We start from the raw sequence: 25,531 nt of genomic DNA on the forward strand, positions 1-25,531 counted from the left end.
GGTGCTAAAGCACGGGATCTGGCCTCTGAGTCAGTCGCTGGCTGTGGCTGTGAGAACCTTCTGTGGACCCAGGAAGGAGGCCCCAGGTCACGGTAGGGCAAAATTTTCTCCCTTGTAGCCACGCCCAGAGCTTATGTCATGAAAGACAGCACAGATGCCAACCCATTTTGCTTCTCTCGGGGAGACAGAAGTATCTGGTGTAATCCCCAAGAGGGTCTGTGAGCCGTTGCCCGAGACTCTGGCTTCTTAGGGATGGGGGTTGTGCTCTCCAGTGCTCACCACTCTGACTTCTCCTCCAGGTCTCTGATCCTCAGGAAAAACAGGCAGGAGAAGATAGTGACATGCCAGTAGAAACACCATCCCTAGGTAGGAGGAGAGTGACAAGATAAGGAGATGCAGTGACCTACTCACCAAGGAGCTCTCAGTCTTCTTGTGCCAAATGTCTCTGAGTTGTTTCAGGAAGGATCCTGCCTTGTGCCTCCTTGTTGGAGGGCCTGACACTTTCTATATGATGCCATGTTTGTTTCAGTTTAGTTGTGTTTCCTTTCGAACCATACCCAGCTTAAAGAGCACTCATACCTTACTTCTCAAGGATCACTCCTGACCGATCTCAGGGAGCATTTAGGGTGCTGGGGTCAAAGCTGGCATCTCGATACTTTGCTTTGTTTGGAGGACTACATCCAGTGATTCTTGGGATTACTATTGGCCCTGCACTCTGGCATTGCAACTGGCAGTGGTTGGGGGACCATATGGGAAGTTTGGGTTCACCATCCCACTATTCTCTTCTGTTACTCCATCCTGCTGCTTTGTTTTCTTTCATGTTTATTTTTGTGCCACAGTGGAGGTGCCCAGGCCTTCTTGGCTCTTTGTTCTGGATTCCCAGCTGATTCACAACACAGGTGACCCGAGGGCGCTGGCCCCATTTTCGCCCTGACCGCTATAGTGACTCAGGTCCCAGGACATGTGTTTTCCCTACTTTCTCCTTTCTGCTCTGGAGAGCCTTGCCTGCTCTGTCACATGGTCCCACATTCACTTGCTGCTCTGTTTGAAGTTCTGGGCATCACCGTCTTTTTTGGGTCACACCCAGAAATACTCAGCGATTACTCCTGGTGTTGTTCTGGGACCCTGTTAAAGGTAATGCAAGAGAAATTTCCTACCTGCTGTCCTGTCTGTTTGGTACCTTCTGTACACAGTTTAAATGAACTTTACTGTTCATAGAAAGACGTTTGAAAGGTTGGAATAGGCCCCTTGAATCTAATATCTAACAAACGTTGGGAATATGGGTCAGTTCCCAAATCTTCCCACATCCCAGCACTCCCCAGGATCCCCACATCCCATCAGGCTGTTCCGTTTACCTAGGATTACTCAGAAGGTTATGCACGTTCCTGGATCCCACCCATCAGTTCAATAATATCAGAAAAAAAGGTAAGTATTGTATTTGGAATTAGCAATATCCCATCAACCTAGTAGTCATCAGAATGATAAAAAGTATTCGGATTTGATTAAAGACCAAAAAAGCCTCCAAGGTTTACTGCCCATTATCCTCCACTCTTAGTGTTGGAATATACTCTAGGTTTTTATATGTACATCACTATCACTATCATTCCATTGTTCATGGGTTTACTCGAGTGGACACCAGTAACATCTCCATTCCTCCCTGTCACGTGCTAGTGTAGGCTGGTGACACATTGGGGGATCTTTCACGGTCAGGGAATTGACGATCATCTTTGTTACTGTTTTTGGCATATTGAGTACATGGTAGTTTGCCAGGCTCTCCCGTACGGGCAGGATACTCTCGGTAGCTTCCCGGGCTCTCCAAGAGGGATAGAAGCTTTTGGGGAAACCTCTAATCACATTTATAGCTGTTCCCAGTCAGGTATATATGTGGACAGGATACTCTCGATAGCCTGCCACCAGCTTCTCTGAGAGCCAGAACTAGACAATAAGAGGTTGCGTGGCCCCATGCTTCCGGGAGCTTAGTTTTATAGTCTCTGGATTTTGGCCGTTGATGGGCTTACATGGCAGTTGGTGGGTGTAACTGTCTAACCACTGGAAGATGGGGGATCTGGATAGAAGAGGCCCAGTCCCTAACCGAGCAATAGAGGTAAGAGTGGTGCCGGCCTTTTGAAAACACACAGCTCACCACAGTCCCATTCTTTGCTCTGACTCTGGCCTGACTTATTTTTTCTTTTTGTTTCCCACCCAGCAGTGCTCATGGCTTACTCCTGCTTCTACTGTAAGGAAATATTCCTGGGGGTGCTTGAGGAACATATGGGATGGCAGGGATTGAGCCAGGTTCAGCGCCGTGCAAGGAAATTACCCTCCCCTTTGGACTATTGCTCCAGCCCCTGTGGCTTGGCTTGGATAGCCCTGTGTTTTAGGGGATTATAAAAGAGAAACAGCCACAAAGCTACAACCAGTTGAGCCCTACTCCTGGCTCTCAGCTTAGGCATCCAAACCTGGGAGACTCAGGATCATTATGGGGTATTGTGTTTGGAATCCAGGTCTACCGTGTGTGACCAACTCCTACCCCATGTGATTTATGCCACCCTTGTATTCAAGGGACTCTGCCTTAACTGTCTGCCCTGAGTTCAGTGTTTGACCCCTCAAGCACTCCCCTCTCCTCTCCGTTATCCGAGCCCATCCCCCCTGCACCGATTCACCTGGGCTGGCATAGTGGTCTGTCTACACTTGAGACCTGGCACTTTAAGTCTCCTTGATAATGTGTGATGTCACAGACGGGAATCTTCCATGTGCACTTTTACTTCTTCATGATGTCAAGTGGGTCAGTCCTCCTACAGGCACATGTTTAAAAGACAAAAAGATACTTCACTGTGGAAGGGGGACACTGAAGGCCAATTAGTGGCAGTATGTGAGGACCTCTCATCTCCAATTCCTGTACTGTGACCGATGGGGCTGCGCCAGCTTTGGGGGCACTATTGTGGTTGTTTTTCACTTCCCCCATCCATATCCAGTCAGTTTCAGGGGCAGCTCCATGGCCCGCAATCGCGAGAGATACTGTTGAAGTTCATCGTGTTTATTGGCAGCCTTCAGAAGGAATCCTGGGGGCCTGGTCGTAGCGCGTGGCTGGGAGTTGTAAATGAATATTTACTTTTCTGACTATTTTAGTTTTTTTTTTTTTTTGGTGGGGTGGGCATACTTGTAGTTCCCCAGAGGTTATTCCAGGCTCTACCATCAGACATTGTTTCCATCAATGATCACTGTTTCATATGGGAGGCCGAGGTTTGATCGCTTTCACTGAGGGAAGCACCATGTTCTCTTTAGTGTCTCTCCAACCGCATTTTGTTGTTTTTTTTTTTTGATAAAGAATTTCTGCAGCAGGTAGGGCATTTGTCTTACACACAGCTGATCCTAGTTTGATTCCTTTACCCCTCTCGGAGAACCTAGCAAGCTACCAAGATAATCTAGCCCTCAAGGCACAGCCTAACAGGCTTCCTGTGATGTATTTGATATGCCAAAAACAGTAACAAGAAGTCTCACAATTTGTTGTGAGACGTTACTGGTGCCTGTTCGAGCAAATCGATGAACAACGGGAGTACAGTGTAAGTTAGGTTGAAAAACATCTTTCAATTCTTCATCAGCTCCCTGACACTGACCATGCAACCCTGGCTGTTGGAGTGAATATTGTGTGTAAAGGTTTTTTTTTTTAATTAAGGATTTATGTTTTATTTTTTCTATTTTATAAGGTAGTTCACTATATTTGATTACATTTCATATTGAAGCACAAATCCCAGCTAATTGATTTTTTGAGGAGGAAGAGATATTTGTTTAAGGATCACTCCTGCTGCATTAGAAAGAAATTCATTTAGAAAGAGCCAGAGTGGTAGTACAGCAGGTAGGGGGCTCTTACCATGCACAAGGCTAACCCAGGTTCAGTTTCTGGAATTCCAGCGATCCCCTAAGCCACACCAAGCATAATCCTTGAGTGCCAAGTTAATATAAGCCCTGAGTACTGCCTGTTTTGACCCAAAAATCAAAGCAAACACAGATACACACTCATAATTTTGTGAGCAGAAAGAGGCTAAAGGTTTGTTCATGCTTATTCCCTGTGGCTACTCCCTGGCAGAGCCACTTTGGGGGCTGTGACTGCTGTGGGCATCCCTGAAGCGCAGGGGTGCTTGATCAGAGGGGTTCCTGGCCTAGGAGACAGCCCTTCGCTGGACCCATAAGGACCTTCCTTGGGATCCAGGAAGGAGTCCCGAATCTCAAGGCTGCAATATCCTCCCCTGTACAGTGAGCCCATCACTCCTATCCTGACAGACAGCCCAAATCCCAACCTGCTCTGTATCCCCTGGAGAGTAAGTAGCATCTGACAGTGTCTCCCAGCTTGCCCTGGTACCCCAGAGTCCCTGTCAGCAGGACATTTCCCGGTCCAAGGCAGGAGCTTTCCAGGTCAGGGCTAGAGGTTCATCCTCTCTCTGCTCACAGCTATGACTACTATCCCAGGTCTTTGTTTTGGAGTCTACTGCTGATCCTTGGGAATAACAGGCAGGATAAGATCAGGCTGAGGCTTGCTACTGGAGGTTGTTTGCATGGAATCTGAGTGAATTTTATTGTTTTCATGAAAACAAAGACTTTGTGCTGCATGTGCCATCTGTTCAGTCCCTCGCTCTCCATTTGTCCTGGGCCTGGTGAACTCCAGATGTCCTGATCACCTGACTGAAGGCAAGAAACAGAAAATAAATTACAGTCGTAGCTCAGCAAGCCACCGAGAGTATCTCTCCCGCGCAGCAAAGCCTGGCAAGCTACCTGCGGCGTGTTCAATATGCCAAACACAGTAACAACAAGTCTCACAATGGAGATGTTACTGGACCCGCTCGAGCAAAAGGATGAAAAACAGGACAGTGTCAGTGACCAAAAAATATGTGGTCAGGAATGCTTGGAGCCTGGCTCTTTAAAGCTAGGACCAGAAATGCAGGTGGCTTCACAGAATGCAGGTCTTTCCATCCCTGCCCTCCACCCAAGGTGGCTTCACTCTCTGGGCAACAGTTACAATCAGCCACCATTGTTGCTGAGGATGAGGCGCGGGGAAGGAGCAGGTATTGGAGTGGCCAGGGAGACTGCGAGCGTCCCTAAGGTCCTTTTGTTTCGCCAGCCACCCTGTGGTCGCTCTGAGTGCCCTAAACCGCTGTGGTCTCTGCATTGTGAGTGGTGGGGTCACTCGATGATAGTGTACAGGAATGTCGGCCCCTCACCCAGGACACACTGAGTGCTCCTGACGAAAGCTGTATCTTACTTATTAATTGATTTTTAGGAACAGTCTGTCACTATCCTCCCATTGTTCATCGATTTGCTTGAGCGGGCCCAGTAACATCTCCTTTGTGACACTTGTTACTGTGTTTGGCATATCAAGTATGTCACGGGTAGCTTGTTGGGCTTTGCTTTGCAGGTGAGATACTCTTAGTTACTTGCAGGGTTCTCTGAGAATGGCGGAGGAATCTAACCTGGGTTGGCTGCGTGCAAGTCAAATGCCCTACCCACTGTGCTATTGATCAGAGGAGATTTTTCTGAAGATAGCTTTTTTTGTGTGTAAGGACAGTGGCCTTGCATGTAGCTAACCTGGGTTTGAACCTCATGACCACATATGGTACCCGGAGCACGGCCAGATGTGATCACCCCAGAACCTGAAAAGGAAACTCCGAGTGGTCAGAAAAACATGGAGTTATGGAAGAAAATGAGCTTGGAGAGGAAAGGTGTGCTGGGAAAGTTTCTGAAACAAAATAACGTATCAAACGAGAAAGTAATTTCTTTTAAAATTATTATTTCTTAGCAAGAAGGAATTAAGGAAATAGTGGGCTCAAATTTGAATTCTCGAGCGTGTGTTAAATGAGAATTAGTGACTATGCACTGTAAATCATTCTTTTAATGATGAAAACACTGGGCTATTAATGTCAGTGACTTCAATGGGCATAAGAAAATTTTAGCTAGAAAGTTCCAACTTAGCTTCTCAAAGACCTGGTTCCTATTTATAGACATAGTATAAGATGCCCCCCCCCAACCCCTGACCCCAGTTTTCAGTCACAGTGCAGGATTTTCCCATTTTGGCTGCTTAGAGGTGGAGGCAGGGGATTTTTTTGGGATTATCTCCAGAATAGCTTGTTGCTGGCCAACTTTCATTCCTTAGACTGAACCATTGGCTCCCTCAACTTGATCGATTTATTTCAGTTAATTCCGTTTTAGTTGTTTTATTTATTTTTTTAGTGGGGGATACACCTTACTATACTTGGTTACACCTGATGGTGCTCAGGGAACCATATGGGATGCCAGTAGTCAAATCTGGTTTTTCTGCTTGCAAGACAAGCACTTCTCCCGCTGTACTATGTCTCCAGCCCATTGCACAGAAAAATTTTGATTTATTATTGTCTTTTTGAATTGTAAATTTTGACTCACAGCACTCAGTGCTCTGTGCTAAGTTTAGCATCTGAGCTCAACATTGTTTCTGGCACTGCTTTGGGACCCTAACTGCTTTGGAGAACTGAATGTGTTTTAGCAGCTAGAAAGAAAAGCATCCTATGTACTGTCTCTGCTTACCCTATTTAATTTTTCTACAGAAAAAATATTTTTTTATCTGCCAAGTTTCTTAGCAGAGCCCTACCCATTGACCATCTCTCCCAGACAAGGTGCGGGTACACCTAGTAGGGCGCTTGCCTTGCACGTAGTTTGTCTGATTTCAATCCCCATCATTTCATAGGGTCCAATGAACACAGCCAGGTGTGGCGCAAAGGCCCCCGCAGAAAAAAGTCTCACTCCAGAATTTGTCATGACAATGGAGCATTCTTTGAACATCTTTTTGGGCTTTGTGAATATCACTCCTGTCTGTTCTCTTTTTTTTTTTTTTGCTTCTTTTTGATTTTTTGATTAGACCCAGCGATGCACAGGGGTTACTCCTGACTCTGTATTCACAAATTAGTCCTGTTGGTGCTCGGTGACCATATGGGATACTGGGAATTGAACCCGGATTGGCCACTTGTAAGGCAAACACTACCTGCTGTGCTATCACTCCAGCTCCCTTTTTGCTACAAACTTGACGATGGTCAGGGACTCTGCCCCTCTGTCCAGATGTCCTTGAGATTCCATGTACCCCACCTTAAACCACATGATACACCATTTGAGCTCCTCTTTCCGGGTCTATCTCACTACAAGGGGAGCAGATGAGGTGGGATTTGGGGCCACATCTGACAGTGCCAAGAGGGCTGCAGCCTGCTCTCTGTTCATAGTACTGGTGGACATTGGGTACCAGGAAAGGCCCTCCTGGGCTTTCAGCTGGCTGACAATCCACCCCAGCCTCGTGTGCTTTCTCCTGCCCTCAGTTGATATGTTCATTGTAAGTTCTTGGTTGTGAGCATTCTGGAATATTTTAACTATTAAGCCCGAAACTATCGGTTTCCAAGCAGCAAGATAGAAAGAGACATGAACTTGATAATGCGAAGGCAGTAGGAGTTGTAATCCAGTATACTGGAGCCAACTATCTCACCCACGGAGTGGCCTCTTGATAGGGACACCGACGTCAGGTAGTAGTTTATATAGGGTTTGATTACCTAAGCAGTACATTTTGTATAGTTTCAGAAAAAAACTTAGCTAGTTACCAAACAAAGTTGTTTTGGGATGTGTCTAGGCTAACAGTGGTGAGGCAGTAGTTAAAAATTTGTTTTCCATAATCATTCACGGTTACATAAGCTCTTTCTTTTAGGGTTAACAAAAGAAAATTTCTGGGACATTTTGACTAGGGGCATAATGATTGATTGAGCCCACTGGCAGGGCCCAGGAACTTTCCCAGGTGGGTTCAGGTTGGCTAGTTGCACACTGTTCCATTTCTGGGAAGCCGAGACTGTTTCAATTCCAGGAACTTGGGGCCTCACTGATTGTGCTGATTTCTGCCGCCATAACAGGTGTCAGTTTTCCCCTTCCACAGCAAAACACTGACTGTAGGGAAGTAGTTGGAGGTTCTGAGAAAAATTACAAACTTTTCACCATTGAGATTTCTTTTGGGCCAAGTGTAATATTTCTTCTCCCTTTCCTTACACAAAATCACATACCAAGGGCGTAAAATCATATAGTCTGTTAAAGCCTTGCCTGTAAGCTCTGAGTCCTGCCTTGTGTGGCCCCCAAGCAAAGACAAAGTAAAGAACTGACTCTCGAGAATATACTGCTGGATTCCAAACTTTGCTGTTGGCACATAACTGCCTCTTTGCTTTTATTTGTGTGTAGGAAGGGTAGGGGATTTGGGATTTCTGCCAGACCCAGCGTTGTACCTGCCCCTTGGTTCCGTGATGCAGAATAGGTTATGTGGATTGTGCTGCATTTATATTTTGTTGTTTTTTTTTTTGGTTTTGGGTCTGTGCCTGGCCTTACTTGTACTGTTGCTCTGGCCTCCTTTTAGGTGGTTCTTTTTTTCCTTTGTGTTTTGTTTTTCGGGCGCCACCTCTGTTTGTGCTTAGGGCTGACATCCTGACTCTGTCTGTGCTCAGAGTCTCTCCTTTGGGAACCAAGGGTAGTGTTGGGAGTCAAGTTCAGGTCAGCTGGGTGGGTGCAAGCAGCACTTTCCCCGCTGCCCTGTCCTGCCCGTGTAGTGGGGGTGCTGTTGGTGAAGGAGGGAGTGGGCATGGGAAAGCCAGTGTGAGGGCAGCTCAGCCCAAGTGTCTCCGTCACGGGTGTTTCCACATTCAGGGCTCATGCTGGCATCCGGGGAGTGACTTGGAGGCTGGTTTGTTATTGCAGTAAGAAGAAATGGGAACTGCCCCCTGGAAAAAATGCCTGTTGTCAATAAGAGCTACCTGTGGGTTTTGGCATCTTTGGATTTGGGAGATTTCTTGGGGCTCAGAACCTTAAAAATTGCTAGACCTGGGCTGACTTCTCTGAGAACTGTTGGACCGTCTGGTCAGTACACAGAGCAGCCCAGGCCTGTGGTGTTCCTAGAACTAAAGTGTGTTTTCCTGGTACCCAGACAATCATTTAGACAGATGGACACGTTTCCAGATTCACTCTGGTAATGAAAATCCAGGCCTATATACAAGAGGACAGGATGTTTGGAGGCCCTGTGATAATTTGCATTACATTTGTCCCCATTTTGTAGCATTTTTTCACAGATCCCCCAGCACATCAAGTGGTTCTCTGCAGGAGGTGGGAGGTGGCTATTCCCAGTGCCCAAGCCTTGCAGCTTGAAACTGGCCCCAGATGTGCCAGGGGCTACCGTGCTTCCCCCTTCGGTGCTCAGGAATCCGTGCAGTGATGGTGTTGAGGGTCATACTCAGGCCTTCCGTGTGTTCAGCAACTGCTCTATCACTTAAGGTACCTCGCCGGCCCCTGTTAGCATCTTTTTCAACATATTATTTTGAAAACACGACAGATTTTCAGGAAAGTTGCAAGGATTTGAGGGGGAAATATTCTCTTTTATCCCCCCTCCTTTTGGCTTTGGGGCCACACCGGATAGTGCTCAGAGTCCTTGCTCTGGGCTCAAGAGTGACCCCTGGTGGTCCTCGGAGGACAATGTTCAGTCAGGTGATTGATTGATTTTCCTCTGTGGGTTACACCTGTTGATGCGCAGGGGTTACTGCTCGCTCTGCACTCAGAAATGGCTCCTGGCGGTGCTCAGGGGACCACCTGGAATGCTGGGTATCGAACTCGGGTGGGCCACGTGCAAGGCAAACGCCCTACCCGCTGTGCTGTCACCCCAGCCCCTGCGGTCAGGTGATTTCAGTCGGGCTGGGATGGATGCAAGTTAACTCCTGCACTGCCTCTCCAGTCCCCTTTGCTTTTTCTCATCCCACACTTGCTTGATCATGGTCAGTCTGTGAGTATTTTTTGCTTTCTTCTTCAGTTATTTCAGAGCCGATGTGGTAAGTCAGGTCCTTTTAGACTGGAGTGTTTCAGATCAGATTGCGTTTCCTGAGAGTAAGGATTCCGGTTCGTATTCATGCTACAGCTTCTTACGTTGTTGCAGTAGTTGAATCTGCAATTCATCTTCAAGGGTGCTTGCAGTCTTGGTAATTCTCTTTCTGTTTCTCTTGTGGGTTTGGGGTAAGGATGCATACAGTGCTTCTTGAGTCCTGCAGTGCTGGGCATTCCCTGGGGTACCCTGAGAGTGGGGTCGAAGGGGCCTTTTTGGCTGCCCCTGTTGTGTGGGGGTCATGAAGTTGCAGGGATTGAGCTGAGTTGACCATAAGCAAGGCAGACTCTTTGACCCCATTAACATCTTTTCTCTGGCCGTGAGTGCTGTCTCTGGCCTCAGAATAAAAAAGTACGTCTAGGGGGCCTCCCTTCCCTTGCAGTGTTTTTGCTGTTGCTTTTGGTTCGTATTTTTCCTTTTTAGGCCCCACCATGGCTTGGGGGGGGGAATCCAATGGGGTGCCAGGGGTTGAATTGGGGTCAGCACGTGCAAGGCAAGTGTTGTACCGCTGGCCTGGTGCCTTCCTCTTGTGGTGCTTTAGTTAGTGCCTAGGGCTCTGACGGTTTGATGCTCAGGTGGGTGGCATGGTTCTCCTTGGTCCAGCAGTTCCGGGGCCTTCCGTCCTCGATTGCATTCTACCCTCTCGGCTCTCTCTGGGAGTAACTGTGTTTAGTCCTGTTAAAGGATCTTTCCTGACAAATGGGCATTTCTCTTGCAAACTTTCAGTTGGTAAAAGGCAGAATCCTTTCTCAGTGTCCTCACAGGCATTTCACAGACTGTTCAGGAGAACACAGGCCAGTTATTCACAGGAGCCTGTGGATCACGGCCTCTCAGGGTTCTTTGTGACTCGTGCACAGCAGATGCACAAATAAAGAGCCCCTCAACCGTGGCCGGGAGTATCCTCTCTGGGGGAAAGAGGGGTGCACGGGGAGTACCACCTGCTCTGCTGGCGTGTTCTAGAAATGTGCATCGGGGAGTGTGGTTGAGGGCTGCTCTAGCCTTCCCATTTTCTCCTGCGTGGGCACTTGTCTCAACTGTTGTAAGAGCAGGTCAGGCAGATTGGAATCTTCTGCAGTTGTGGTTTTGTCTGTGTTTTGAAGCTCACGCCACTTTTTTCTTCACACCTCTGTGGTCCTTGCCTGTGGCCAGAGCAGTGGGCAGAAAAGCCTTTTGGTGACACAGGTGAACTCTGGTGCCTCCTGTGCTGTCCTGCAGTCCCCACTGTTCTCTCTTCCTGTTCTCTCTGTCAGTGTTTTGGGGTCACACCCACCTCAGTACTTCTGGTCATTCCTGGCAGTGCTGGAGGACCATGAGATGCCTGAGATCATGAGAGCATGGGCGTGTCGTGGAGCATATGTAATGGCAAGGCAGATGCCTCACAGGCAGGGCATGGCCAAGGCTATGTGGGACAGGAGCAGCCCGGGGCTCCATCTCCTCCTGTCTGTCCCCAGACCTCCAAGTGCCAAGTCTGTCGCCGGGTGCCAGGGACAGATTCTACCTTCGGAGGCACAGGCTGTGTGTGTGTGTGTGTGTGTGAGAGAGAGAGAGAGAGAGAGAGAGAGAGAGAGAGAGACTGGGGGGATGAGGGGCGGGGAGTTCCTAGCAAGGAAGGTGATGTCCCTTGGGAAGGGAAACGATTTGCTCCCTGGCTCCCTGCTTGTCCAGACCAGTTGGGAATAGCCTGCTGAGGCTGGAGAAAGGGGTTCTGTCCGGGCAATCACCCCACAGCACTCCCACGGGGCCTGGGTCCCCAGACCTTCCAGCTGGTGGTCACAGATCATCTGGGGACAGGACTTGGGGGTGTATCCTGAGACTCTCCAGCTTGTCTGGCGGCTTCTGGGATCCTGGGATTCCAGGACCGCACACTGCAGCGATGGGGTGCGGGTCTTCGGCTCCCTTGAGCCCTCTCCCTTCCCATGTCTCTTCTTCTGCTGCATCTCCGAAGTGTTCGGGGCCCCATTTCTCCCCACCCTGTCACATGAGGGCTGGACAGCCACATCTGGGTCTACAGGAGCCTGCCCTGTGGCCTACTGCCAGCCCTGCTGTCCCCCCTACCCTGGCTCCTCTTGGGGTTCACTCCGTGCCCATGCTGCTTGGCTGCTAGCTCTGTTCCCCGAGTCCCTCTGTCGCTACTCCAGGCTTTGCAAGAAGCAGAGCCACATCCAGAGGTGCTCAGGGACCCAGGTGGCAGGGACCAAACTCGGGGCCTCTCACGTGTTACGTCCAGGCTCAGCCCACTTGGGGCTGCTTCTGTGACTCCTCAACACCCCATGAAGTGCCGGGATCGCTGCGCACAGGCAGCCACACCCCCTGGTCACGGGGTCTGTGTCAGAAGCACGGCTTTCCCACAGTTCCCAGGAGGCTCCCTGGCCTCCCCTCTGCTCCCAGGTGACCCCAAAAGCGTGGAGATGGGGTCATCAGCTGTCAAGGTGGGATGGAGCTCTGATTCTGCCCATGTCTGCCCCTGACCACTTTTCCCCTAGGAAGAGCCTCAAACGTTAAGGAAAAGATTTATTTTAAATATCCCAGTTAAATCTCAAAAGACTTGAACATAATGCCAAAATTATCTTTATCGAAGAAACGAGACATAAACAAGAATAAGCATCACAAATCTAAAGCAACAGCATGTGAGCTGGCGATGTGAATTTAGGATGCCTTAAATTTAAACTATGAGAACTATTTCTGTGGCAAACATTGTGAGACCGCCATTAACCAGCGGTCAGCACACAAGGCTCAGTGTCCCCCAGCAGGTCTAGCCAGACCCAACTGTTCCTGCCCCTCGCAGCCCCTTTTCTTCAAGCTGGGGCTAAGGTTCTCACCTTCGAGGACAGTGGATTCAGGCATTTGATCTGAAATTGGGGAAACTTTCCAGATCATGGAACATAAAAGAAAGTGGATTTTTTTGTTGCCTTTTGCCAGACTCCTGAAGTGCGCCCAAGTCTTAACATAATATTCTAGGATATTCTGGATTTTTCTAGATTGTCCACATAGGAGGCTGAAACTGGGCAGAGTCCGGACTTTTTCCTCCTTGGTACCTTGTAGCAGGTGGTCTGAAAGGGTTGGGGGACAGGTGTGTGGGTCTTCACCTGTAACCCAAGTGCCTGTAGGCTGCTTCTAGGTGAATTCCTCTCTCCCTTGGGCCAGTTTTCTGGTGTCTTGGGCATCCGATGACAGTCCTGGTGGCGATGCTCTGGGCACGGGCAGGCCCTGGACGGATGGAAATGATCATTGACAGTCTGAGGGCATGTGGAACTTCCCTCACCCTGAACCCAGCTCCCATCTCTGCTCCTAAAGCCTCTTGGCCTTGACCCGAGGGTGATCCCAGTGCCAGGAACAGGACCTCTGGGGGTCCGGCTGGAACCCCCCTCCAACTCTCCATCACCCCAGGGAAGCAGACGTGAGTATGCTGGGGGCCAGCACTGGGCTCTGGTGGCTAAGGCAGGAGATGAGGTCTAGGCAGAGCACTTCCTTGGGCTTCCCTGACAGATTGGCTGTGGACTGCACCCCAGGGCCCCAGTTACCCCCTCATTCCGTGCCCCGCCTCCTGGCCCGGATCTACAGCAGATTGGCGCGGTCTCGGCCCCACACCCACAGCTCAGGGTCGTAGGCCTGGATCTGCGAAGACAGATGGGGCCCATGTTGCTAACTCGCTCGGCCTCTCCAGCCTGCGGACAGCCCCCCTCCATGCCCGCCAGCAGCCCTACCTGTTCGCACTCCTCCCGGGTCACCCAGGCTCTCCAGCCCATGGAGCACAGCAGTTGGAGACGGAGCCGGTAGAACAGGGGCCGCTGCAGGCGGCTGTGGCTATACAGGAAGGCGAAGATGTTCTGCTTGGGTGCCTGGTAGTCCTCCTCCATATCGTTGGCCAGGTAGCTGTGGACAGCACACCGCCTGTCTTCACACTTACCTCCTTCCTTCAGGGAGCTGCGGCGGAGGGCCCCCAGGGATTGATGGAGGCTGATGGCGTCACAGCATGGCTGTGTCGGGGCTCCCTGGGATCAGTACTCACAGTGCCAGAAAGAAGTGAATGCGTCGGATCTGCCAGCTGAAGAGGCAAGAGCGGCTGAAGTAGGCGATGACCATGGCCAGCATGTACTGGGGAGACACGGGGACAGGTCACCAGGGCTGGGCGGAGGGGAAGGAGATCCAAGAACTCGGGAAGCAGGACGAAGGGGAGGACTTTGTGGGTGTTTCCTGAATCAAGAGGTGAGGGACCCCACAGACACGACCCAGAGAGACTGGGGTGCCTGTGCCCCAGGAGTGGCCAGCGAAGAGCTGCATCAGTGACCGCACCTCCCCTATCCAGTGGCCCCCAAGTTTTACACTCACCCCCCCCAAGGAGCAAAATGAGCAAAGGTACCCGTGCAGGGGGAGCTTGGTGGGTCCCCGGGACAGTCGCTTAGTGACCCCCAGCAGGTACCTTATCAGAGACCAACAGGTGCCTGTCCCAGGCCAGGAATCTTTTGTTCAGAGGGTCCTCTGTGGGAAGGCGAGGTTGTGAACCTCAAAGTCACAGCCCGCCCCCAATATTGCCCACCGTCGGGACGGCAACACTGGGCCCCTCACAGCCCCAGGTGGGAGTAGGGGTGCGGGAGCCCCTTCCTTGGGTGGCCCAGCCCAGGCAGCCCGGCACTGCAGCCCCTGTCCGGGCCGGGGCCACCTCTTCCCCACCATAGGACACTGCATCCCTAAGGACCGCCTGTGTACAGGTGGGAGACTCGGGCCCGGGGCTCCTACCCAGCAGCTTGCGGAAGACTTGGTGGTGCTCGGGGAGCACGGGGCTCTCCCGTCGCTGCCGCTTCCTGCGCAGCCCACATGGCTGCTCCTCGTCCTCCTGCTGTTCCTCGTCCTCCGACTCATCCCTCTTCCTCCAAACAGCACCCTGAGGCCAGGGGCTGGCCTGAAGCCCACTGTGCTGAGCCTGGGAGGCTGCGTCCCCCTTTTCTTCCTCTTCCTCCTCCCCCTTCTCCAGCGCCTCTGGATCCTCCGGCTCCTGCTCCGACTCTGACGGAGAGGCTAGACTGAGTCCCAGCAATTCCTCAGCTGCCCATGGACTCCTAGGCCCCCAAGCTTCTCTTTCTCCATCTCCTCGCACACATCTTATCATTGTTCACACCCCTGTGACGTTCAGTCTCTTCCTCAGGGGAGAATTTCTCCCTGGGGACACAGAGGGGCACCTCCATTTCCCTATTTCCCCCATCCCGGCTCCCCTTCCTTGTCCTGGCTGTCAGTCCATACCCCAAGAGCCTATTCTGTGCCGCTCCTTCCGACCTCTCAGTGTCTCCCCAACACTCCTGTCTGCGCAGCTCCCAGTCGCACCGGCCCCAACACCTACCTGAAGGTCCTGGCATTATTTCCTCCGGCGCCACCTCCAGGGGGTATCCCGAGGTGCTGGACTCAGGGCTCTGGGGCTCAGACCCAGGACTCTGCCTACGGCTGGCCTTCCCAGGTCCACTCTCTCCCCCGATAGCTCAGGTTCTCCCTCAGTAACATCAGCGCCTGCCGTCGAGGAGCTGAGCAGACGAGGCTTTGGGCTCTCAGCCAAAGGCTACTGTTGCTTACTTGAGCTTCAGGTTCTGGAGGTCTGGGATCTTCCAATCAGCACAGCCGGAAGTTCTGATGTCATCAGAACACCCCTGCACCCCCACCAGCAACGAGTTTGAAAGAAAACCCTCAACTGCCAGGGGGCTTATCCAGAAGTCAGGGGGCAGTACATAGGTGGCCCTGGCCCCGGGCCAGACCCCAAACCAGTCTGCACGATTACATCCCTGTTTTCCACACTGTGTGCCACACTTCTCCCCTGGGGACATTGAGCAGAGGGGCCTGGGAGGAGGTTATAGGAGTTTGGAATCAATTGAACGACAGAAACCCCCAAGAACCCACCCGGGGAAGACAGGCTTGGCCCTGTTGGTGCTTTTAAAGGTGCGTGCTGCTGGGTTTGAGCCATAGGCTGATCCAGCTTGATCCCCAGTATCCCCTTTAGTACCCCTAGGACTAATTCCTGAGTGCAAACCCAGAAATACATGTGTGTGTGTGTGTGTGTGTGTGTGTGTGTGTGTGTGTGTGTTTGTGTGTTTATGCCTGTCTCGGGTCTGGGGTCTGTCCAGTCCCCCTCTCATGATACCATCTCATACAGAAGACCGTATTTTACTCCCAAAGAAATGTTTGTCTTGGAGCTGGAGCTGTGATACCGCTCATAGGGTGTTTGCCTTGCACACAATCAGGGTTTGATCACTGGCACCCCATAAGTCCTCTGAGCACAGCCAGAAGTGATTCCTAAGTAGAGAACCAGAAGTACACCCTGAAAAACGCTGGGTATGATCCTTGTTTCTCGTCTTTTGCCCATGCTGGGGATCAAACCCAGGAGTTTCACACGCGCTAAAGAACTTGGCAGTGTACTAGCACCATTACTTATAACACTAATTTTTTAATTTTATACACCTCTACAACAAGGATTTTGAAATTTTTTTCGTTTTTTTCACACTTAGTGGTGCTCAGGACTTATTCCTGACTGCACACAGGGATGCTCCTGGCAGGACTTGGGGTACCATATGGGATTCAGGGTTCTAGGGATCCAACCTGGGTCAGGTTTGTGCAAGGAAGGTATCCTACCCACTATTGTACTATTTATCTGACTCTTCAAATGATAAGTTTCTGGGGATGGAGAGGTAGTGCAGTGGGTAAGGTTCCTGCCATACTGGTGGCCAATCCCAGTTTGATCCCTGGCATCCTGTATGCCCCCCAGAACACCACCAGGTATAATTTCTAAATGAAGAGCCAGGAATAGCATTGCTGGGTATGGTCCCCAAAGAAACAAACAACAGCAACAAAACTGAATAAAAACAAATACAAACAAAGAGCAAAGGGCTGTGTACGGACTGGGCCTCCTCCGGTGGGTGCTGGGATGGTGCTGCAGACGATTCCAGAGACAGCTGCCGACTCATGAGAATTGGCAGAATTTCACGATTAGTTCTTCACGATTCTCAAATCTGCCCTATGCTTGTGATTGGGGGCGAGGAGATGGGACACTGCCTCCGTGTATGTGTGTGTGACACAGATAAGAGACGTCCACTCTAGGTGGCATTTCTGCAGTGGGCCTGGTGTGTGTATGTCCGGTTTTGAAATGCAGACTAGGATTCTGCCCAATTGTGTTCTGGACTAGAACCCACAGCCCTTGTACTGCAGCTCCCACCAAAACACTCGTGCAATGAATCTGTGTGTGTACGTGTGTACTAGTGTACTGAGTTCTTCATGTGCATCCTACACCCCTCTCCGCCCTACCCTGCAGGATTGGGACAGCTGGCTGCCAGGCTCTCATTTCTCCTTCACATGTTAGGTGGCTTTTTTCGCCCGTCCATTCTTGTTTGGTGTTCAGGGCTTGCAACCCTTGGCTCTGCAAGCAAGGATCGCTCCTGTGGCGCTCAGGGGACCTTGTGGGGTGCCGGGGATGGAACCTGTGCCAAAGGCCAGTGCCTTCCCCTCGATGCTCGGGCTCGGCCCCCTGGGTCAGGCTTTCCCGGGCGTGGCGGCCCGTTGCCTGCCTGGAAATGCAGTCCGGGCCTGTGGCTCCCTGCGCGGCCTCGGAGGACCATGTTCAGTCAGGTGATTGATTGATTTTGCTCTTTGAGTCACACCTGATGATGCACAGGGGTTACTGCTCGCTCTGCACTCAGAAATGGCTCCTGGCGGTGCTCAGAGGACCACCTGGGATGCTGGGTATCGAACTCGGGTGGGCCACGTGCAAGGCAAACGCCCTACCCGCTGTGCTATCACCCCAGCCCCTGCGGTCAGGTGATTTCAGTCGGGCTGGGATGGATGCAAGTTAACTCCTGCACTGCCTCTCCAGTCCCCTTTGCTTTTTCTCATCCCACACTTGCTTGATCATGGTCAGTCTGTGAGTATTTTTTTCTGTCTCCTTCAGTTATTTCAGGGCCGATGTGTTAAGTTAGGTCCTTTTAGACTGGAGTGTTTCAGATCAGATTGCGTTTCCTGAGGGTAAGGATTCCGGTTCGTATTCATGGTACAGCTTCTTACGTTGTTGCAGTAGTTGAATCTGCAATTCATCTTCAAGGGTGCTTGCAGTCTTGGTAATTCTCTTTCTGTTCCTCTTGTGGGTTTGGGGTAAGGATGCATACAGTGCTTCTTGAGTCCTGCAGTGCTGGGCATTCCCTGGGGTACCCTGAGAGTGGGGTCGAAGGGGCCTTTTTGGCTGCCCCTGTTGTGTGGGGGTCATGAAGTTGCAGGGATTGAGCTGAGTTGACCATAAGCAAGGCAGACTCTTTGACCCCATTAACATCTTTTCTCTGGCCGTGAGTGCTGTCTCTGGCCTCAGAATAAAAAAGTACGTCTAGGGGGCCTCCCTTCCCTTGCAGTGTTTTTGCTGTTGCTTTTGGTTCGTATTTTTCCTTTTTAGGCCCGACCATGGCTTGGGGGGAATCCAATGGGGTGCCAGGGGTTGAATTGGGGTCAGCACGTGCAAGGCAAGTGTTGTACCGCTGGCCTGGTGCCTTCCTCTTGTGGTGCTTTAGTTAGTGCCTAGGGCTCTGACGGTTTGATGCTCAGGTGGGTGGCATGGTTCTCCTTGGTCCAGCAGTTCCGGGGCCTTCCGTCCTCGATTGCATTCTACCCTCTCGGCTCTCTCTGGGAGTAACTGTGTTTAGTCCTGTTAAAGGATCTTTCCTGACAAATGGGCATTTCTCTTGCAAACTTTCAGTTGGTAAAAGGCAGAATCCTTTCTCAGTGTCCTCACAGGCATTTCACAGACTGTTCAGGAGAACACAGGCCAGTTATTCACAGGAGCCTGTGGATCACGGCCTCTCAGGGTTCTTTGTGACTCGTGCACAGCAGATGCACAAATAAAGAGCCCCTCAACCGTGGCCGGGAGTATCCTCTCTGGGGGAAAGAGGGGTGCACGGGGAGTACCACCTGCTCTGCTGGCGTGTTCTAGAAATGTGCATCGGGGAGTGTGGTTGAGGGCTGCTCTAGCCTTCCCATTTCCTCCTGCGTGGGCACTTGTCTCAACTGTTGTAAGAGCAGGTCAGGCAGATTGGAATCTTCTGCAGTTGTGGTTTTGTCTGTGTTTTGAAGCTCACGCCACTTTTTTCTTCACACCTCTGTGGTCCTTGCCTGTGGCCAGAGCAGTGGGCAGAAAAGCCTTTTGGTGACACAGGTGAACTCTGGTGCCTCCTGTGCTGTCCTGCAGTCCCCACTGTTCTCTCTTCCTGTTCTCTCTGTCAGTGTTTTGGGGTCACACCCACCTCAGTACTTCTGGTCATTCCTGGCAGTGCTGGAGGACCATGAGATGCCTGAGATCATAAGAGCATGGCCGTGTCGTGGCGCATATGTAATGGCAAGGCAGATGCCTCACAGGCAGGGCATGGCCAAGGCTATGTGGGACAGGAGCAGCCCGGGGCTCCATCTCCTCCTGTCTGTCCCCAGACCTCCAAGTGCCAAGTCTGTCGCCGGGTGCCAGGGACAGATTCTACCTTCGGAGGCACAGGCTGTGTGTGTGTGTGTGTGTGAGAGAGAGAGAGAGAGAGAGAGAGAGAGAGAGAGAGAGAGAGACTGGGGGGATGAGGGGCGGGGAGTTCCTAGCAAGGAAGGTGATGTCCCTTGGGAAGGGAAACGATTTGCTCCCTGGCTCCCTGCTTGTCCAGACCAGTTGGGAATAGCCTGCTGAGGCTGGAGAAAGGGGTTCTGTCCGGGCAATCACCCCACAGCACTCCCACGGGGCCTGGGTCCCCAGACCTTCCAGCTGGTGGTCACAGATCATCTGGGGACAGGACTTGGGGGTGCATCCTGAGACTCTCCAGCTTGTCTCGGAGCTTCTGGGATCCTGGGATTCCAGGACCACACACTGCAGCGATGGGGTGCGGGTCTTCGGCTCCCTTGAGCCCTCTCCCTTCCCATGTCTCTTCTTCTGCTGCATCTCCGAAGTGTTCGGGGCCCCATTTCTCCCCACCCTGTCACATGAGGGCTGGACAGCCACATCCGGGTCTACAGGAGCCTGCCCTGTGGCCTACTGCCAGCCCTGCTGTCCCCCCTACCCTGGCTCCTCTTGGGGTTCACTCCGTTCCATGCTGCTTGGCTGCTAGCTCTGTTCCCCGAGTCCCTCTGTCGCTACTCCGGGCTTTGCAAGAACCAGAGCCACATCCAGAGGTGCTCAGGGACCTCAAATATTCAGGAGAGGTGATGTGCAAGTTCATTAACCCTCAAAGGAAGCAAAATTATTTTCTTCATAGCCCTCTGATAATCTCACTGTAATTCAAATAATTTGTTCTGAACTTTCAGGCTTGCTCTGAGGCTATTCCTATGTATATTCTCATTCCCCCTCCCCGATTCTGTCATGTTCTCATTATTGTGTTACAAAATAATGTATTGAAATTTTGTAAAAATCAATCTTCACATTATACAAAAATATGAAAGCAGCATTTGAGGTACCAAAATTAGCTAAGTATATAGAATATTACGGATCGTAAAGATTAAGAGAACTCCATATGACACCTTTGTATAGACTTGTGACTTCATCAGTTATTTTGTGAAAATCTTAGACTTACTTTTGTCTTGCAGAAAGCTGTGAGTTGATGCAGTGTTTCTCACATTACTTCCTAACATTTCCTTTTCCATGTCCTACCAGTTGACTCCCTACTTTTATGCAGTCACCCCATTTTCATAAATTTTCATGTGTGACTATTTTGGAATATCCAGGGGACCTATAAGGATTCATATGGCCCCTGTTTGAGGGGAACTGTCAAAGAGTACATATAGATTTTTTTTCTGGATGGCAGACAATTATTAAGCACCAGCTATTGATATGAATATTTTACATATATATTCAGAAAGTTTTCCACTATAAGTGATGATTATATACAGATAATAGAGAATCTTTTAGTACTATAGATTAAATTATTATAGACAATAAGGCAAGACTCTTCACCATATTCATTGCAACCAAAATCTTTATTATTAGACAGTGAGAAATGGCATATTGGGCTAAAAGTTACCTTTTCATAGCTTCTACAGGGAACCATAGATGATGCTAGGAATCAAAACAGGGTTGGCTGCATGCAAAGTGACTTAACATCTGTACTATTTCTCTGACCATGAAATTTTGTTATTTGTTAGGTTTTAACTTTAATATTTTCATAGTATAACTTATTCTATTAACCAGAATCCTCCAGTATTAGAAATCTGTTGCTGTTAATTTTCTATGTTAATAAAACGATGGTTTTTTTTTTAATTTACTTTATTGTATTTTGGATAGCTCTGAGTTTTTATCCTCAGAAAAATTCTAAGAATAGTAAATAATGTTCAAGAGATCAATACTTTTTAGAAATTTTGATAGTCTTTGTAGGGCAAGACATCCCTTCCCGCCAAATAAGCACTTCTAGGAGTGTTCCTTGAGCACAGAGCCAGGAGTAAGCCCCAACTACAGTCAAGTGTTACCACAAAACAAACAAACAAAAAATCCTAATAAAGTAGAATTACCAGTAGTACTATTATTTGCTACCTTTTATAATTTTGCTAATTTATTAGGGTTATGAAAAAAATAACAAAGCAAACATTGCCAAAGAAAGAAATAAACATAAAATTGTCATGTTTTAATTGTGTTGTGAAATAATTTATGGCCATATAGATAGAGTTAGGGTTCATGTCTTTGCATATACCAGATCCAGAATCTATCTCTGACACTACATAGAGTCTTAACCAGAGCAAGTGTAGCCCAGGAGACACCCAAGGATGACTGGTAATTTCCAACATTGCAGGAAATGAGCGAGTACCATATCCTCAGACCCTACCATTGAATGATAGTCCAGGTTGGCTGAGTATCATTGGGACTTGCTCCCTGACAACTCACCCCCAAACTTGGGAGGCCCCAAAACCTATAACAAGTTTAATAAAGATGTGCAAGATAATGGAATAAAATTCAGTAACATTCTTGTACACTATTAGGTACCAAATTAGAAACTATATTTTAAATGTGATATTTTATTGTTTGTATATGCTTGGCACCAAAATATTAATTAAACACAATAGTACTACATACTCATATATTTTAGCAATTTCTCAGACTCATTCTTATAAATAATTTTATATGAGTAAGGACATGTTCTGTACTCGTCATGATTTGATTTGATAGGTACATAAACCCCACTTATGCCCTTAGAATAAAATGATTAGAGACAACAAAATCAACACAGAATTCAATGGCCTTTCTAAACACCAAGAATAAGTAATCTGAAAAATAAAGAGACAGATGATTTGTACACTGAAAGCTGTAATATGGTATTGTTGAATTTAATTTAAAAAGACATACATAAATAAAATTATCAGGCATAATGGGCTGAAGACTTATTAAGATTCACATTAAGCTTAACAATAACTTTAGGGTGGTAGCCCCACACAAATTCATCTATATATTAAATGCATTCCCTAGCAGAGTATCAATTATTGTTCAACAGAACAAAACCCAACATAATATTCACATGGAATCTAAAGAACACAAGGGTCAAATGTGAGGCTCAGTGGTGCCTTTCATGCTTAAAGCATGGCTCCAGTCCTTAGCACTACTCCGCCAAGAAGAAGACTTTGAAATCAAATTAGTTTTTAATCTTTAAAAAAATACAAGAACAAAGTAAGAAGAAACATGCTTCTGGATTTCAAGCTGTATTTCTAGGCCACAAATATAGCAAGAAACCAGTAGAATGTTTTATTTTATTTAACAATTTATTTCTATGACATTTCAATATATTATATTTACATGATTCATATTCTATTTTGTTTCAATGATTTCACCCTATTCAACAATTTATTTCAAGGATACTACCACAAAAACAGATAGAGGACAACAAAATAGAATAGAGAAACCGAGGACTAAACTCTTGTAAAGTCAATTGACTTTCAAAAAGGGTGAAAGAATGTACCATTTAGTGGACAAAGTGTTTTTTTTTAATTAATAATGTTGAAAACTGAGTATCCACATAGAAAAGAATGAACCCATGCCCTTTCCTTTAAATTAACACAAGTCAACTTAAAATGGATCAAAGATCTAAATGCTTTTGTCTAAAACTGTTTAGAAGAATACAAAAGGGAAATATTTATGAAATTGGATTTAGATATTATTATTTGGATTTGACATCAAGAGTGCAGCAAACAAAATAAAAATACTGATAAACAGGTCATCAAAGTGAAAAACTATTATAATTTTGAACTATTCTCTTTTGGGCAGGGTATTGTTAGAGATTGAGCCCAGATCTTGTCCATGCAAACATATACTTTACCACCTTAGCCACATCCTTGATCTCAAAACTATTGTTTTAAGTCAGAAACTATCAAGCAATAAAGTGTAATCACCAACGTTGGTTTAGTATCTGGCACCCATATTGTTTCCTGAACTCTGCTACAGTGCTCCCTGAGTGCAAAGCCAGGAGTAAGCACTGAGCACTGATGGTCCTTGTTCAAACCAAACCAAACCAAACCAAAACATTAACTGGAAAAGTTACACACACACACACACACACACACACACACACACATATATATGCCTGCGCGTGCACACACGGTTACTATTCTTCTATGATTAAACTTTCAGCTTATTATAGCAAGGATGGAACTAATGAGGCACAGTAACTCTGTACACCCATACTATCTACCTTAATACTATTGCAATCATCATATCTGTAGCACTGTCTTGTAGCACTGTCTTCACGTTGTTCATCAATTTGCTCCAGTGGACAGCAGTAACGTCTCCACTGTGAGACTTGTTACTGTTTTTGGCATATCAAATACGCCACGGGGAGCTTGCCAGGCTCTGCTGTGAGGGTAGGATACTCTCAATAGCTTGCTGGGCTCTCTGAGAGAGATGGAGGAATTGAACCTGGTCAGCCACGTGCAAGGCAAACGCCCTACACGCTGTGCTATCGCTCCAGCACGTATAGTGTTAAACTGATTAACACTGCACTGCACTGTCCTCCTGTTGCTCATCGATTTGCTGGAGCAGGCACCAGTAACATCTCACAACAAATTGTGAGACTTGTTACAGTTCTTGGCATATATGTCATGGGTAGCTTGCCAGGCTTTGCTGTGCAGGCGAGATACTCTCGGTAGCTTGCCAGACTCTCCGAGAGGGGCGGAGGAAACGAACTTGGGTCGTCGGCGTGCAAGGCAAATGCCCTACCCGCTGTGCTTTTCCTCCAGTCCTGATTAACATTAATATAGCTTAACTAAAGTTCAGTAATTCAATTTTATAGAGCTGTCTATAAGACAGGGAATTGGATATTAGTGTCGGTCTGGTAGAGACATAATTCTGAAACTAAAATACTTTTTTAATGTTCAGGCCATAGAACATAAGTCATTGTTTTGTTTCTTCCTTTCTTTTTGTTTTTCAAGGCGAAGATGTTTCCCAAATACCCTGTGACTCCACTTTCATTTAAACACTTTATTAGGGGTTGAAAAGGAAGCTCAAAAAAGGTGGAATATAGATCTTATATGCATGAGATTCCAAGTTTGGTCCTTGGTATAACAAGACCCCTCTGTGGTCCATTGGGGTAGTCCTGATAACTCCTGACTTTTGCTGGACCTCAGCAATAATGCATCATTATCCAGAACACAGGACCTTCAAGACTGTATATCCTGGTTCAGTGTCATAGGGAGTGGTTACTCTTGGACAAATCTGGCCATTTGCAGAGTCTTTACTCAACAGACTCTATGCTTTTTGAGTATATTCCTTATTATACTCAGAATATGATAATTGTTCAACATCCTAGTTCAACATCAGGCTTAAAACTATTAGGAAACTGACCAGGAAAAAGAAAAAAAAAACAGAAGGAAAACATAGTGTATGAGAGACTCATAGGAGGCTTTGAGAAACTGCAGTATTCCTAGAAACTAAGAGAGTGTGAGCATGTGCAAAAAATACATGATATGGTCCTTATATATCATCAAATATCACTTGTTTTCAATCCTCTTGACATAGGATTGATATCATCTCACGTAATGACAAGTGAGGTGATATCTCACTGGCTGTTACTTGCAAGTCATATTGAACGTTTTATAAATGTGTAAGTAGGCTAACTGATGATTTTATGTAGAATATCTAGTAATGTCTTTGCTTATTTTTCTAATTAGTCAATGTTATTACTAGGAACTTGTGAATTATTTATGTAGTTTGAGTATCAGGCCTTGCAAGATCTCTCTCTCTCTCTCTCTCTCTCTCTCACTCTCACTCTCACTCTCAATCTGTGTGTATATTTGTGTGTGTGTGTACACATTTTCGTTCAATATCTGGAGCTGCCTTCTTGTTTTGAAGATAGTAGTTTCACCGTGTAGGAGAGCTTTACATCTCCTATTTCTTTATTCTTGCTTTTGTTTCTTTAGTCTTGTCATTGAAGCTAAATATACAAAGACCCCTCTGATTGTGAGATTCTGGAGTATTTTGTGGCTTCAAATCTAATATGTAAGTCATTATATTGCTTTGAATTAAAAGATTTTTGCATGGTATTAGACAGTGACCAAGTTTGAAAAATGTGCTCTCTGGTGATTTCTAATATCATTTATTGTTTTATGATTTCCTTTTTTAAATGTACATTCTTTGCTTATTTTTTCACAGGTCAGATATTTGCATCA

Source organism: Sorex fumeus, unplaced genomic scaffold, assembly GCF_029834395.1.
Source record: "Sorex fumeus unplaced genomic scaffold, SorFum_2.1 ptg000206l, whole genome shotgun sequence".
In the NCBI taxonomy this organism is placed as follows: Eukaryota; Metazoa; Chordata; class Mammalia; order Eulipotyphla; family Soricidae; genus Sorex; species Sorex fumeus.